This window comes from Protopterus annectens, chromosome 8.part0 (assembly GCF_019279795.1).
Source record: "Protopterus annectens isolate FY-2018-M chromosome 8.part0, PAN1.0, whole genome shotgun sequence".
Taxonomy (NCBI): domain Eukaryota; kingdom Metazoa; phylum Chordata; order Ceratodontiformes; family Protopteridae; genus Protopterus; species Protopterus annectens.
This window is the reverse complement of record NC_056741.1, coordinates 326,106,580-326,125,255: the sequence shown is the minus strand read 5'-3', so window position 1 is coordinate 326,125,255 and position 18,676 is coordinate 326,106,580. Positions and strand designations below refer to the sequence as shown.

The window sequence follows — 18,676 nt, the reverse complement described above, 5'->3', positions numbered from 1 at the left end:
GTTGTCATTCCACTGTATTCTGCTACATCCTGCTATTCATTGTGTATAATGCCTCCTTTGGTATGTACATGTCCAAACATTTGATACAATTTGAATGGCCGTCGCACTTTCTTGCTAAGAAGATCAAGGATAGAAATCATACAAACTATGTGGACAGTCTCAAAGACTTGCCTCTTTGACCACCAAGATATGTGTCTTGTTGTGGCGAATAAGCTCAGCAGCCTTTCAGAGGCACCCAGTTTTTACTGCTAGTGCCCATGATGTTGTTGTTTCATTCATTATTCGCAATTCATGATTGTAGGTTAGGATTCTGACATTGATGGTAACCAGAGAGATTTGTCCAAGAACCCATATGCTGCATCACCTGCACAGATTGGTTCAGAAACATCAAGACAGCAGCAGCTGCCCCAGTCTGCATTCCTTTCTCATGTTTCTTCTTACCATAATTTGAAAACAAAACCCTAAGGTACTTTATCTTCTCCAGTAATGTTATGATGGCACCCTAAACATGCACAAGTGCACGCAGACAGACACACACACACACACACACACACACACACACACACACACACACACACACACACACACACACACACACACACACACACACGTGTGCATCCATTCTGTTTTTGTGGCCTCAGATTTGGAATTACTGATTCTTCTTCCTGCTGTTTTACACTTGGTAGTGAATAGCACTCATGTATTGGAGGTCTTGGATTGATGATGCCAAAAGCCATAATCACTCAGAAATAAGAGAGATGCTACTTCTAGCTTTTAAGCTGGAACACATTGCCACTATAGGCTGGATCTTGACATTGTACCCATGAAAGCTGTATAGAAATGATAACAAGATGAACCCTTAATGCAGTTCAAAATGCACATGCAGACACGCATATTATTTTATCCATCATCAACCAGATAGCACGCAGCAACAGCCCTGGTACACCATAATGTCTCAGGATCTTACAAAATATGTAGGAGCACATGGTCATAAAAATCTTCACATCCACTGAACAATTTTAGATGGGATTTTCAAAACACCCTTCATACATCACACAACTGCTTGAGGTTAAAGAGTTGCTCCAGTGTTTCTTGATTCAGAGGGAATCATGAAGAAGTTATGACTGTTAGCCAGAGTATGATCTTCATCATTCCGGTATCATTCAGAGTGAGTCAAGATCTTCTTGGACATTACATTTGTGACCCTTTAGGAAACACTGTAGAATATCATATATTATACTTGTCTCTTTGCTATCCAAGTCATTGATTTAGTACCAAGGATGTTTTTCTTTTGGGACCAAAGCCAAAAGGCAAGAAAAACATATGTTTCTCCTTTGCATGCCATCATGCAGTAAATATGCTACCATAAATATCAGTGAAACAAATAGCAACTTCATTTCTGTTAATTTTGTAATTGGAGTGAGACGAAATCCTTTCTTGATAAAGGAAAATAACTATAATGCAGTGCATTATGCCACACACTATGTGCACTTCATAAAAGTGTATTTTGTTGAGTATGGTTGAAGTTAAAATTATGAGCATTTAATGTACTGTTTTCTTTCTGGTTTATTACTCTAGTTTATGGTGGTTGCTGCACTGTTTCATGTGTCTGCATTTTATTAAGCTTCTTAGCTATTATTCTCCACTATTTATTTAAGCTGTATCTTTAGACTTCATTGTCATGTACTGATTGTTTCATTACTTCTCTGGATAAATGTCATGTATGCTGATATTTATCTCTGTCTCGTACAGGAGATATAGCATCTGTCTGTGCTCAGGAATGAACATAAGTCACTGGAAAAGTCAATTATGAGGGATAAGATGAAGTAGTTGATGGGCAGTTGTACTATCCAGGGGTGGATTTATGAAGGGTCATTACCTGTGTGAAGTTGGGTGTAAAACTCACAGGCTAAAACTCTCTAGGAGGAATAACATGCAATTCTGAACTGGGTAGGCAGATGTACTGATCTTATTTTATATTCCTGTCTTTGCTGGAGAGGATGATAAAGCACTTCAGAATGATAGCTTCTTGCATCCAGCCCTCTGTTGCTCCCTGTAGGGTCCCCATTTCTTGGCTCTAGGATCTTCACTGCAGGACCCCACACAGCAAAGAAACGTGTCCAGGATTACAAAGGGCAGAGCTATAAGGCTACTCTAGAAGAGCAGATGGGGCAGTATAGCAAACTAGTGGCCAGACGTAGTTCAAGCGGCTTGCGTGGGTGACAATGTTTTCTTTTTCTCTCCACTGCTTGCCAGCTATCAGCCCTCTCGTGATTCATTTAGCTTATTTGTTTCTCATAGGTAAGAGTGGATCATGATCCATGCAACCTTTAAGCACAAACTACAGAGTGTGATCCTTAAAGTGCATCCCTATGTCATGGTACAATTGGTGCTGGTGTATGTTATTACCCATCCTTCACTGGACGTCAGCACAGAAGTAGGCCTAATCTGCACCCCAGGAAGGGCAAGTCTGCATCTGCTTTTCAATCCCATACTCCACTGTCGGCTTTTCCGGCACATGAGATGTTTGGTGATCCCAGTTATGTCAGTCAAAAGGATCATTTCAGTTGTAGTCACAGCTATCAGGGATTCATACTTAGGCAGCTCAAAGCCAGCTTAGCATAAGTCATGTTCAGGGCAGTTTACATGCAGATTTTAGGTGTTCTTTAAGTTTATAGGCATTCAAATCAGCCATGTCATTTGCAGCAAACCTGGTTAGTAGGAATGGATGAGTGAGTGGCGGTTAAATATCATAAACATCTTAAGTTTGGTGAGAACAGTTCATTTAACATTCATCATTTGAAAGTTTGTATTGTACAAGGGATTCACTTCATAATCTCGAAATACTGAAATATCAAATTTCAGTATCTCGAAACCACAAAGCTAAAAATCCATATCACTGAAACCACAAAAACACACACCACACACTACACAGCACATACAAACACAAACACCCATTCCTCCCGACACTCTAAAAAAAAGCAACACAACACACACACACATACAAGTAAACAAAACACACGCACCTACCCTTACTATATGCAGGGGGGCAAGCCCCCCCTGCACCCCCCTACAAATATATGCTAACTCCGAGGTTGCACTACACCCCATAATACAGACAACCCAGCATCACACATTCCACACCCCCCCCTGCACAAACACACATCACATACACACAGACACCACCACCCCCAACACTAACACACTCACATTCTTACCTACCTACCCTAACCCACACGTAAAACTCCCCAACACACTCAAAAGCACACAAACCTCCCCAAAATCCTAAAAAAAAACAACACATACCTAGCTCACTATCTGTACCATGGGTTCGACATTTCCAGGTTCACGATTTCCGTCCATTCGACTTTATGGTCTTGGGAAACTGAAATTCGATATTTCAGAATTTTGAGATTATAAAGTGTTTCCTGTACAAGATATTGTGGTCTTGAAGTATTTTCCTCAAAATAAGAACATTTCTTCATACAGTAATCATTTTGGAGAGCAAACAATTATTTTTGTACTCTGTTAAGGAAGTGTTCCATTCCCAGGTTAAAATTTCCTTCAAAGACAAATATGAATCGTTTTCATTTGTTCAGTGTAAAGAGTTAAGAGTCAGAGATATGTGATTAAAAAATATTGAAAACAATTTAATTTATGAACACACATTTAATTTTGCAAGTGCATCCTAATGACATAGACGGTTTACTTTATTTTATTTACTTCTTTAAGTTAGTATGACGTCGATCCATCGCTAATCCTTTTCAGCCACAACCGTGATAGAAGCAGAAATAATATAAAATAAGTTTAGCTTATCAGCCAACAGCAAATGAAGAGCTGAAGATCAGAAAGATATGTATTATTAGCAGTACTGGACTCACAGTTTTTTTTTAATTTTTTTATACCATTTCAAGAAAATAACATCTCACATGTCATGCGTGCTAATAATGCCATTTTTTTTCTACAGAATTGTGACTTCTACATTACATTTCCACCCCCAACCCAGAGACCTGCAGCACCATCACCCTATAAATATTTCTAAATTTCTGTACCAAGACTTTTGGAACAAAAAAAGTCATTTGTTTCATTGTTTTTCCTTCTTGTTGGCTCATACTTCCATGTATTTTCCTATACATTTTAGTACCCAATGCATCACTGTAATGTAAAAGAGAAATCAGGTTTGATAGTTACCTGTTCTAGTTTATATCTGCATCTCCAGCCACCTATCTACCTATTTTAAATGCTCTTTGTTATCTTAATCAGGGGAGTTTGGATTCTGAGCTTATCCCCAACATGCAATATGCATACGGACTAGTTCTGGATGGGATACCAGCCTACTGCAGGAGGCACACATATGTGCAAGCACGCGCACACACACACACACACACACACACACACACACACACACACACACACACACACACACACACACACACACACACACACACCTTGTAGAATCAACAGGTCACATACCCACTGTCTTTTAAACATATGAGGAATTTAAGATCAGAGCAAAACCCTACCTGACATAGGTAGGGCATGTAAACTTAGTACATACGTTAAGCTGGAATTAAACCAGAGAACCAAGTGCAGTGAGGGTGGTAACAGTGCTAGCAGTTTTATGATTCTGCTGTCCTTTTTTAATTTGTATGCTTTTTAATTTTAATTATGTCTTTATGAGAGTTTATGTTTTTTGTAGTCTATATCTATGCTTCATACTGATATAGATTATTAGACCATAGAAGTTAACTTCGGTACTGCTAAATAAAACCAGACTTGCAGAGTGCACAGTAAATTTCTTCTTCTAGTAAATGCATATCAATATGTTCCTTTTTTATAAATTGTATCTTCCTGGATGTGTGGCAAATGGTGTATATTATTATTCTGTATCTGGAGTTTGAAGGTGCATTTTCCACAAAAATTTAGAGGAGTAGACACAGTTAGCCTGTATAGAACTTCGAATACACTGTTTCATAGCCTGTAACTTACATTTTGGTCTGTGTTTTACCACCACCACCATTCATTTCTACTCCAGCAGTTTTTTTTTTCTGGAAGTTTTGCCTAAATTTCATTTTTTAATCATTAAATGTGTTCTTCCATAATTTATTTTCCAGTTTGTGCATAAGTCACCTAACCTTATATCCAGGAGATGTGTTTGTGCTCTTCATTTTGATGAAGGGTCATAACAAAGCAGTACCAAAGAATCTAGAATGAAAACAGTGCAGTGGAGTGCATTTGTAAGGAGGATAAACATGATCTTGAGGTTACGTGGTTTCTTGTACAGATACAGGAAGAGAATATTGGCTTCTGCAAACTCTGTAAATATTTTTTGAAGGATGTACTCAGTCAACTTAGAGATCCTCTTCTGTTATAAATTATGCAGTGTCAAGACCAAAGTATGGTTTTAATGAGGACAAATTATATAGAATGCATAATTCATTATGATGTCACAACTATTTACGTCACTGTTCCAATTAATTTGGTCTCTACACTGCAGTGTGTTGTTTGTGAAGTTTCTACCTTTATTCTAAGTTGTGATGCAAGGATTCAGGGCTGATTTGGTTCACACTCTCTATATATAGTCATAGTTTGCTTTCTCAAAATGCTGTTTTTCAGTTGGCTCATAAATCAAAATTAATTGTGCATACCTGATCAGGAAGGCATACACTGTTAAATGAAATTCCCCCCATGGTGCATTGTACTTACCCATTCAGGCATTTCTTATTATCTTCTGTTCATCTTTAGCATTGTTTTTTGGGCTTGTATATTCTGATTTGTGGTAATGTTGAAACTTTTAATTTAAGTTGATGCACTCCTAATTAAGTATATTTCATAGCTGAAGTTCAGGTATTCGCAGTTTGCCTTCAGCGAAAGAAATAAGTTGGTTTATTTGACTTAGTTTAAGTATAGATATATATATATATATATATATATATATATATATATATATATATATATATATATATATATATATATATCTATATAGATATAGATATATATATATATGGTTTACTATCATGGTACCAAGATGGACTCGGTCGAATGGTCATAACATCGACTCCAGTCCAAGAAAACTGACAATGCTGAAACCCCCTATTGCTGAAATACAAACCTTGGGATGAGCACTAATATGCGACGAGCTAGGGGAGAGATTTGTACTTCTGCATTGTCTGTGTTTAACATTGCTAGAGTTCGAGGTTTTTGATTTGCGTGAAATGAATTGAATGGAAACTGCAAATGATTGCATATTAATTAGGCATACATGTCGAATCTGTTGAACAAATTCAGCAGATTCGACATTTATGTTGAATATCGAACATGACGTCAGTGTAGGTGCAAATGTAAGTTAAACTCCTACACTGCTATTCACATTTTAGCAGGTGAGCAAGCCCCCTGCTCCCACACACCCCCTGCAAACTATATATTCCAATTCCAGGATCGCACTACAGTAAGGAAACAAATACATTTCCCAATCCCCATCCTTATCTCTTGATATATATTGCCATAAATATTTTTAAGCTGGAGATAATTTCAAATGTCCAGCATACAAATAGAAATTTGGTGTTCGTCATTTAAATGCTCAGAAAATGGTGTTCACTCTACCTTCTGTATATGACAATATATGGACCAGCGTCATCATGCTTTTACCTTTTCATATATTCTGTTTAGTAAGGTCATCTTCTATTCTCAGTTTATGATGAACCTTGATATCAATATCCTAACCTGCAATATGAGTCACCTCCATCATTTTTCTTAAAAACTTAGTAGTCTAATGGGTGATTGTGGTAAAATACAGCAATACATTAGGGTTTGGGATTTGGTTACTGGCTAAGGCTCTTGCATCCCCCATAGTGTCTTTTTTAGGCAATGTCACAACTACAAAATTCCTGACATAAAAAAATCTTCAAAAGCAACCTCAAGGTTATTCTGCTAAACACTGGGAGTCTAAACCTAAAACTGCACTGACTGAAAGCAGCCCTCATCTTAGAAGATACTGACATCTAAGCAATTGCAGAGACTTGGTTTAAGGCCTCGGAAAGCCCCCCAGCCATACCGGCTTATAATGCATTCCACACATTCAGACCACAAACTGAAAGTGTGAAAACTAAAGGTGATGGAGTATCAATATTCATCAAAGATAAGTACACTTCTAGATTGCTTAAAAAAAAAAAACTATTCCCTTGAACCAACCCAGGTCCAATTGAATGTAGGTAAGACCCCTCTCCAAGCTATTGCCAGTTCTAGGACCCCCTCCATGAACCATAATACCCACACTGCATTTGGATCTACCTGAATTACTCAAGATACAAGCAAACAGCCTGGCTTTAGGTGACTTTATGTACCCATACATAGATTGAGTAAATTGCACGTGTACTAAGACACTTGCCTAAATGTTCTTGGTCTTCATCAACTCCAATGCCCTTGACAACAGTTGGTTGACACCCCCACAATGGACTCAGACATTCTAGATCTTATGCTCGCTTACATGGGGTGATCATTGCACCACCCCATGTGTGCAGCCCTCCCTAGTGAGGTCTGCTCATAAATCAGTCTCATTAGAAGTAACTGTAACATCTGACTCCCCATTAGCAGCAACTAGCCTAAAAATCTTCTCCAAAGCCAATTACAACCTAATACGTGATGAAATTAATAGCTTTATAACCCCTGCCCTCGCTGATGGTATGGACACCTATACTGGGATTTATACCAATGCGTTGTATAACCATCTATATAAATTTGTTGCCTCAGCCATATCTGACAGTACTAAAACAAGATCCACAACAAAGAACAGGCCTGTCTGGTGGATTTCCACCATTAACAGATTGTAAATTAAGAGAAAGAAATTGCTGTCCAAGAGAAGGAAGGAATGGTCTCTGAACTGGAAGAATTCACTCCTTGGCTTAAACAAACTAATAAGACAATAAATAAGGCATTCTAAAGATAACTATGAATCCAAATTAGCCTCCTTCACTAAGGATAACCATAAAGCCTTCTTTAGCTGCATCAGAAACCTTCAAGGAAAACCCCCAAACTGTGCAGAACTGATTCTTAATGGCACCACATGTACTGAGCCCACAGAAATAGCTAAACTGCTAGTTGACAGGTTCAGTGAAAACTTTAGCCCTTTCCCTTCCACATATTCCCCAAAGCATCCCTACCACCTACCCTCCACCTAATATCCCCAAGGAGCAGGTTGTAAGCACTCTTGCCAAAGACAAAAACACAGCCTCTATGGGAGCTGATAATATCCCAGGCTACATTCTAAATGGATTAAAACAGGAATTAGCTACACCATTGGGTGCTCTTTTTAACCACAGTCTAAGCATTGGTTTTGTACCTGCTGAATGGAAAACAGCCACTATCATCCTTTCACATAAAGGAGGGATCTCCACTAACCCTGAGAACAACAGACCCATAAGCCTGACCAGCCTAATCTCCAAGGATATGGAAAAATAATCACTGACCTTATCAACAAAGATATAGGAGATCCCCCAAACACTCGACCCAACCCAGTTTGGCTTCGTTAAAGGGAGATCCTGCCTCTTGAACTTGGTGGACTTCTTTGAGACCATCACCAAAGCCCTGGATGAAGGCAAATCCATGCATGTAGCCTACCTGGACCTGGCCAAAACCTTTAACACTATTCCCCAGTCAAGCATCATTGGTAAACTCTCTCAGTTGGAGAAGAACCTATATATTGTCAGGTGGGTTGCAAGGTGGGTCACAAAGTCAAAATAGGCAACTCTACTTCCACCAGCAGACCCATAACCAGTGGTGTTCCACATGGAATAGTGCTGGGGCCGCTGTAGTTTGGAATCTACTTCTCAGATGTACAGGCTAAAACAAAAGGCCTATAGCTGACAACATTTTCTGATAATTGCAAACTGGGTGCAGTCATCGAGTCCCCAAACAATGTTAAAATCCTGCAAGATGGACTTCCAAAGACAAACGACTGGTGCCAAAGTCATTGGCTAAAACTCAGTGCAAAAAAAAAGCATTATCATCCCTGTGATGTCCCTCCTCTGGACCATTGATCAAGGAGTCTCAATTCTCACCACAGACACCGATGAGGGACATTCATTTGGAACAAAAATGGATACACATAGTATTTTCAGATGCAGCTGTCTGCACCAAGCACAATTTTCCTTAAGAGCACACAGGGAACACACTCAGTCTGGGAGATGGGTTCCCTTTCTCTCTCCAGGTCCCTAGTAAGGCTCCACACTGTCACAACTATAGAGTTGAGTCCTTAGCTTAGTGTTCCAAGCCAAGTCTTCCAGCACCCTCTCTGTGAAACCAGTGCTCTGTGTCTCTGCTCCAAGTAGCTGACACACACACACACACACACACACACACACACACACACACACACACACACACACACACACACACACACACACACACACACACACACACACACACACACACACACACACACACACACACACACACACACACACACACACACACACACACACGCACCTGGGAAAGGTTGGCCCAGGTTTACTAGTTATACCTCCTCTGCCCAGACTGTAAGGTAGCACTGTCACCAGAACACTCCAAAGCATAGCATCTGGAGGTCTGTAAAACCATTTCAAAACTTATACCCTTCCAGAATAGCAATTAGTTCAACCCTAAGGATAGTACAATAGGATTCCTAGTCCTGGTTTTCACAGACCTTTTGTCTGTGGCTGCAATCACTGCTGTAAAATACAGTCTTTATGGCCTAAACCAAGTAATTTAATTTCAGACGGTTTTCAAAGTTAGCTGGACTGAGATTAACTTCTTTCTTCCAGTATCTTCTGTTACAGTATATTTATTTCAAAAGTTACAATACAGTTTGACATACAAGTGTATTTATTTTCTCTCCAGCAAGACCCACTGTTGGCACATTTTTAACACAAGCAGCTTTACAAATACATTTTCAACATGAGCACCTGTACAAATCAGTCTTATATACAAATGACAAATAATTCTTTACAAAACTCCAGCTAACTATGCTGGCATATGTTACACATGCACTGCCGTACTTCTCCTGGCATAGCTGGCAGTGCCTCTCATCATTACAATCCCTCTCAGCAAGGGCAACATCCCTACAGATTACCACATTAATAATGACACCCTAAGCTTGCAATCAGTGGTGAGAGATTTGAGCACACAGGTTGACAGCAACCTTTCCTTTGGCCACCACTTCTCCACAGTGGTAAGAAAGGCTTTCTTTGTCACCCACCTCATAAGTAAGGGCATTGCATCCACAGCAAAAGAGGTTATAACTCCTCTGTACTTGTCACTCATCTGGCCAATAATAGAGTACAATGCTACCTTTAGTATGTACCTTATCAGTCACCTGCAGCAACTGGAAAGATTGGAAAGGTTTGTTACAAAGAAAATTCAGGGACTTCAGCATAAGTCATATGTTGATAAACTGAAGTCACTATCACTATACTCTCTTTGTCTTGCAGACTACTGAGAAGCGACCTCTGCCTTGCATATGAAGCATTCTCAGATCCTGCTGTAACGGAAATGCTGCACATTCATTAATCAAATGGTATAAGATGCACTGACTCTAGGGAACTCAACCTAGTATGTGACATAAACTGGACTTTCTGGAGAGACAGATATGTCTCACAGAAGTTACCTGTCTTCTGGAACAAACTTCCAATTCAGGTGAAGCAGAGCCCCTCACTGACCCTATTTAAGCATAATTTGGATGATTGGATGGGAAGCCATAAGTTCACCCTGGGAGTTTCACCTGTGTCCCTCTTTGGCAGGGGCAGTAGTTGTTGACTTAGTTCCACTTAACACCATGATATTCTTGGGAACATGGTTCTACTTGGCTAGGCTTGTAAGGGCCCTAGGGCCATTAGCCTAATAACCTCCTATGATCCTATTTGCTGAAAAGGGTAGGTAAGAGGCTCCCTGTAAGCAGTCTTTAGCTTTTTTTGATACTGAAAAGATTTTATACTTGATTTGGTTAGTCTTGAGGCCAGATATGGTGGCATTCATGCCCAGTAACACATGTGATGCACTCATGTCATGCAGAGGATTCTCTGGCAGAACCAGACAATATTCTGTGAGTATCAGTGTCTGCACTTCTGTGCCGTCTAATCTGCTCAGGTATCTGTCATAGAAACACAGACAATACATTGATAACATTTATACACTAACTCATTCTACTTTGATATTGTCAGATTACATCTGGTGTATCCAGTTACATTTCATATTAGTTCAGCTGTCAGATGACAAAATTTAATCTGCTAAGAGAACCATGAGATGTTTTCATTCCATACTGGAGCTGAAGTCCACATTACTTTTTACAACTGTAATGTTGTATTGATGGGGTCTATATTAAAAGCACAAGAGTGTACTTACCTGAATACGTAAACATCGACACATATTCTGTGAACCGCAAATACACCGAACACCCTAAACCATGAAATTCAAAAACTCAAACAGTCATAGTTGTCCCATCCCACTGCCCGTTACATACTACCTACCCAAACTTTTTCTTCTTTCGGCTTTTCCCGGTTAGGAGTCACCACAGCGGATCACCTGTCTGCTCATGATTGGCAGTGGAGTTTTACGGTGTCGAGTTGCCAGCCCAGCACCCAACCTTCCACAGAAGGCACACACATGCACGCACTCAAACCTAGGGCCAATTTAGAGTGCCCAATCCACCTACAGCATGTCTTTGGGATGTGGGAGGAAACCGGAGCACCCAGAGGAAACCCATGTGACCACAGGGAGGACATGCAGACTTCACATAGAAGGCACCCAACCAAGGATCGAACCAGAGAACCTCTTGCTGTGAGGTGGCAATGCTAACCGCTGCACCACAGCGGCCGCCCATACTACCTACTCAAACAAACTAAATAAACCATACACATACACTAGCCAAAACCCTACTTCTAACCCTAAACTAAACCCTACTTCTAACTCTACACTAAATCTTGCATACACCACCATGTATGCACTTACCTTAACCCGCACCCTAACCCTAAGGTCCGTAACTATCGCACACTTACCTTGAGAAGCTATACCAAACAAACTAAATAATCCACACACATACACTTAACAAAACCCTACTTCTAACCCTACACTAAATCTCAGATACATTACCATCTATGCACTTACCTTAACCCGCACCCTAACCCTAAGGTCCATAACTATCACACACTTACCTTACGGAGCTTTACCGCAGAAGGGCCAACCATGATGATTTGACATTTCGGATTTCACGCTTCAGGACGATCAATGTTTTCGTGGTTCGATGAAGACGTGTTGATGTTTACATTTTCGGGTAAGTACACCTTTGTGCTTTTAATATAGACCCGTATTTATGCTTGTAAGGCAGTCTGTATTACAGCAGGTATTTTCCTGTTTCCCCATTTTACTGGTAATATGCATCTCTGTGGTTGGAATGCAAACCAGCTCTTTTACTGCTTGATAGTTTTCTTGTATTAACTGCAGCTTTTTTTAATTTGCTTCTATTTTTTATTCATTCTAGTGTGCCAGCCTTAATCTTTCTCCATGTCAGAGCCCTGCTCCATTTACCTGTGTCACACACTAACCATCTAATGCAGCCTGACCTTGGGTTCAGTATACATTCTTCTTTCCACCTCGTCATACATCTCAACCTAGTACAGTATGAAATTCAGACAAAGACACACATAATGGGGGGACAAAGACCCCAAAAAATATGGACAATTTTTAAATATTGTTCTTATAAACTTAGAAACCTGGTAGACTGTTTTTTTATTAGCATACATTTTCTGAATAGTATGGAGTCTGAATCTCAAATGTCTGTCATTATTTTCTGACTTCAATACTCAATGATTTGCAGGTGATTTGCCAAAAAACTGCAATTTTATGAGAAACAGGCCAAAAATATGAGGCAAAATTCTGGACATTCTGCAAAAAACTGTACCGTCAGCATGATTTTATTGACTTCACACTGATAGTCGTGTCACTTTAGTGACATTTATTGTCTTGCTGCAGAGCCAATACATTACTGATGTGATTTGAAATGTGGGTCCTGAGTTCAGGAATGGATTCAGACTTTCAGAAGATTGTAAGGCTGGCCTGAGTGGAGCCAGAAGAAGCAGGAAGGGAACCATCCTGACTGGTCTTGGCAAACCTTGTCTAGACATCAAAAGGTTCTGTTTTACCTAGGTTGCAGTTGAAGACATCATTGTCATGTTGCCTGATAATCTTCTATGTTCCATTACTACAGAAGTATTAGCAGAATGCCTGCTTATTTGGTTTCCTTGAAGGACTGTTCATCACTTCCTTATGCGGACAATATAGTGCTGCAGATCTGTTCGGAAGCTGTTTTTCATGAAACTGCTGACGCAGCAGAGGCCACCAGTGAATGCTGTTGTTGGGCACAGCAATATACATGTCAGGAAAGCTTGGTCAGATTTTTCTTTCAGAGAGTGAGTAGAACTTGTTTGACCTCTGTGGTTCCAGATGTGATGAAAAATGCACAGTTTTCCAGGTGAATGAAATTAGAGGAAAAACAACCAGACTGCCATGTGTGGTATTTGGCATTTATACTTGTCATTGGTTTCATAACATGCATTCTTGTGTTATTTCATAATTATTACCAGAATTATTGCTTTTATTTGTAGTCATTAGATCCGTTTCTTTAGGTGCATACAAAAATATTGTTTGGCTTACTGTGTGTTCCAGTTACAGACATCATTTTCCCAAACAAACGAAGAATGCATTTTTTACTGATGTGTTTTGGACATCTATCAGCCCTCAAGACGTTGGCAGCAGTGACTAGACCAGTAAAACTGATTGCGTAATATTGCTTAAAAATGACCGTGTTCTCCTTGTGGTATGAGCTTTACAGGAATCCAGACATTCCAAAATAACTTTCCCTAATTATCGCTGTAGTTTTAAGCTGTGCATTGCATGTTTCAGTCTGTCTGTTTTGTACAGTAATGCAGTTGGCTCATCATGTTCTTCTTATGCTTTTTAAATAGTAACTAATTCTATGCCTGGTTTATAACTTGGGCAGCTCTGCCTTAAGGTCATTATATTTAATCATTTCATATTTCTACTATTTTGATAATTAAAAGTTATTGTTACTATTATTATCTCTTGCTCGTCTTCCCATAGCTAGCTTCTACCTAGCATTAAGTCCTTGTTTTCAAAGCAAGTAGTAACTGATTAGGATCCATGACACATAGCTAACAAGTGCAGTCACAAAATAGTGAGATGAAATTCACCAGACTCATTATTGCACCTTTAATGGAGCTTCTCACCTTTGTATCGGCCCAAAACTCTGCTGCTTAATGTACTAAATTCAAGACTGCTGTACCTTGGAGTAAGGGGAATTTTCTGTGGTACAACAGCAATCACAATCTTTTTGTGCTATCGACATCTATCACATGAGTGATTGCACTTGTGAGTGGTAACACTAAGTCTGTCACATTACTGCCTAACACCATCTAATTATGCTCTTTGTGATGAGGATATTAACCTTGGTAAAGAAGTATATAAGCACCTCACTCAGGACTGTTTTAAGCATTTTTGTGCCCACTGAATGGTGCACAGAAACGGTTATCCCAGTCCACAAAGGGGAGCCACCACGGACCCTGGGAACTACCGCCCCATTAGCCTGACGAGCCTGGTCTGCAAGGCTATGGAGAGTATCATCATGGACCTTATAAACAATGACATTGGTAATCTCCAAACTCTGGAACCTACCCAGTTTGGGTTTGTAAAAGGCAGATCATGTCTCCTAATCCTGATAGACTTCTTTGAAGAGGTCACTAAAGCCGTAGATGAGGGTAAGGTGGTTCACACAACTAGCTAGAGCTTGCCAAGGCTTTTGACACCACCCCCCACTCTGGAATTATAGACAAATTCACTAAACTAGGTATAAATCCCTATGTCACAAGATGGGTTGCCAACTGGCTCACTGACAGAACCCACACTGTGAAAGTAGCAGACTCCAAATCCTACTTCAGACCAGTGACAAGTGGAGTACCACAAGGTTCAGTCCTGGGTCCTCTCCTGTTTGGTATGTACTTCTCTGAAGTACAGGCTAACACAGAAGGTCTTTGGCTAACACAGTTTGCAGATGACTGCAAACTAGGAGCCATAATCAAAACTCCTAATGATGTGGACATCCTACAAAAGGGCCTCACTAAGACAGATGCCTGGTGTCAAAGCCATGGCCTCAAGCTCAATGCCAAAAAGTGCATTGTCATCCCTTTTGGTAAAAACTCTGTACCCATGAACTACCACATAGGCGGTAGTCTATTTAACACTGAAAGTGTGATAAGAGACATTGGGACACTGGTGGACACAAGTCACTCCTTTGATAATCACATCGCCACAGTAGTCAGGAAATCCTTCTATGTGGCACACCTCATCACAAAAGGTTTCTCATCCAGGAAAAAAGAGGTCATTGCTCCCCTCTACTCATCACTCATTAGACCCATTATAGAGTACAATACCCCTTTTGGTGTGTATCTCCCAAGACATCTATAACAACTGGAAAGGCCACAGAAATACCTCACAAAGAGAATTACCGGCCTCAAACAGATGCCCTATGCAGACCGTCTCAAAAAACTCCAGCTTTACTCTTTCGCATATCGCCTACTCAGAGGCAATCTCTGCCTAACATACAAAGCTATGTCAAACCCAGAGCTGTTGGACATGCTCCACGTAAAGAAATCCCAATCCCTCTGAGCTACACGCTCTAGGGACCTAAACCTTGTCACCACAATAAACAGAACATCCTGGAGGGATAAATTCCTGTCCCAGAGACTTCCCATACTCTGGAACAAACTACCTATCTATATCAAATAAAGCTCCTCATTAGCACTCTTCAAGAAAAATCTTGATGATTGGATGGGAGATAGGAAATTCACCCCGGGGATCACTTCCATGGCTCTGCTTGACAGGGGCACAGGAAAATAATTTTCTTGGTTGGCAAAAGCCAGGGTACCATTTGGCTAGGCTTATATAGGCCCTATGGCCAATAGCCTAGTACCTACCTATGAGCCTATGAACCTATCTGATATCAAGCTCTGTTGTTTTGGCCAAATATTTTTTTCTACTAAATTTGTCTGAAGGTGGGTTTAAAAGCATAAATTGAAAGAAAATATGGCCAGCTTCATACACTTCTTAAGAGATATCTAAAGTCTGTTTTAGTCATTTATGAATTCCCCTGTAGTTATTACTTATTTTCTTGAGAACATAGATATAACTTTTTCAAATGAGTGGTAGTAGTACTATTTGTAACTGTAGTGCATTTGAATGAACCATTCATTTGCTTATGTGCGTTGATATATCCAGATGGGTATACTGCCTGAAGCCTCACTTTTTTCAGTTGTACATTTTCAATTCAGCAACACTTTTTTTTAAAAGGCAGGCACATTATTATCAAGTTGTTTCTTGGATAACACCACCTTAGAAGCAGAGCCGGATCCTGCAGACAGACGACCAAGGCAGTCGCCTAGGGCCCACTGGCTGGGAGGCCTGCTTGCCGAGAAACTGTCACATCTGCTTTTGTTGAGGTCATTTACCTTATAAGTACAAAAAAAGTAAGTGCTTTTGTTTTTAAATGTATTCTTTTTTTAAGAACGCCTTCTGCATCCAGCCGTATGCCTCCTTTTCTTACTTACTGGATGCGGGCAGAATTTAAATACAGACTTCTCTGTTTGCTGCTTCCTCAGTGATCCAGGACAGATTCTTCTTCTGCAACAAATATTCCTCAATGAAAGCGAACACAATGTGTGTGTGTGTGTGTGTGTGTGTGTGTGTGTGTGTGTGTGTGTGTGTGTGTGTGTGTGTGGGCATGTGTGTGTGTGTGTGTGTAAAATGCCACTTGTAGGGATAACAGTTAGTTAACTCAGGCAAAAACCCTGTACCTTAGTTACAGGAAGCAAGAGCCCGATCGTATCTACCCCAACCACCAAGTTGTTGTTTCATATGCATTTTCAAGGATTTGAGTGTCAAGTGCATACCTATCAATTTTCCCTGATTTTGACTCAAATTTTAGCGTTGTCCCTCTTAATCCCTTCTGAAACTTGTGATTTTTGGAGAAAAGGAGGTGAATTGTACTTAGTAAATAATGACAATAGTTATACTTCAGAAGCTGCATATTAATTCACATTATCTTATTCTGCCAATGTCTCAAGTTAATAGTGCTAATATTTTAAGTCTCCCTGATTATTTGTGGATTTGTCCTTGATTCTGCTGAGAGTTGTCCCTGATTGGTTGAGAGCTAAGATCAAGTGCATTTTACAAGGAATTGTGAGCTTCAAGTTTACTTAAGTTTACTGCTGTTCATGCTAAGTTTGTTTACAATGTGCAACTATTGTTTAGCAAATAGTATCACTGTTGTGCTAAAGAGTTTTAAAGCATTGTTAGTAGCACAAGAGGCAGAATGTTTGCTTTTGTTACAGTAGGCCATGGGTTTTACTCCCAAAGCATGTAAATGAATTGCTTATACTGTGTTGTACTTTAAGGGGGTGAGATGCTGCATTTCCGAGGATGTCTTCCTTTGGATAAGATGCCTAGTAATTGTGAACCTGTTATCAGTTTGCATCCGTTCCATATTGCAATTAACTTGGGCAATTTATTCTTCAAGGGCAGTGGGCACTGAATTTGTAGACAAAACACTAAGATATAAAGTTGTTTGCTAGCAGCAACCTCTTTATTAGTTACAGATCTCTTTAATGTGGAAATATTCAGATGACTTTTACTTCTGCAGAGATTGTGCATATTCACTGATATTACTGGATTGTACTGACAGATGGTTGAGTAGACTTTTATTGTTGAAATGTTCTGAATTGGAAAGTTTTGCTATTATTGGTTTGTACATTTTGTTTCATAGCTTACTGGAAAAAAATAGCCCAAACTACAAGTTTAAAATATGCTCTAACAAGTGGTGCTATATTATACAAGTAATATAATTTAATTCAATTAGGAAGGTGAATTAAAGAACACATGCATGTATGTATGGTCTTAAAAATGTGTGCAAGGGGGCAATGATTTGAAAACAGCCCAAAGGTAAATTTTATCTGCCATTGGCCAAATGCATTTAATTTGAATGTGAGGTTTAATGCTGTTTCAATGAATCTTGAGTTTCAAGGGCAGAGAAATGTTAATGCTGTCTATTTTCATTGTAAGACTGTACTGTTTTGTTTGGCAAATGTCTGTCAGTGTTGCTGATATAAAATTTGAAATAAAAGTTTTAAATTAAATCCAAGTAGTCATTGTAGAAGTAAAGCAGAAAACAGTAGGCACACTGAGAGGTTTAAACAGTTATGATAACTAGGGAGAAGTAGCCAAGTAAATGGACTCTGGAACGGCTGTGGTGGGCTTGATCCAATACCCTGCCTAGGGCCCCGTTTGAACATGGTCCAGCTATGTTTTAAAAGTAGGACCTGTACCATAACTAAATGAATGTCTGGACAGCAAGTGGTCTCCATCTTAACTTGCTGAGTTGTTGTAAACTTCACTACTAAGTACCTTACCTACAAGAGATGTCTAGGGTGATTAGCTTGTGGTCAGATCTGACCAGTGAGGAGTTGACCTGTGGCGTGGAGCATCCGTTACCCATATTGGTAATGACCAGATCCAGGATATTGCTGCCCCTGGTGGGGGTGTGGACAAGCTGATCCAAGGTGGTGGAATTTATGAATTCCAG

At 39.8% G+C, this 18,676-nt stretch overlaps 1 protein-coding gene across 1 annotated transcript in view; it reads left to right on the top strand.

Annotated features, from left to right (window-relative positions):
* PDGFC (platelet derived growth factor C) overlaps positions 1–18,676 on the top strand; it is a 2,060,917-nt gene that overhangs the window by 1,635,832 nt on the left and 406,409 nt on the right. The window lies entirely within an intron of this gene.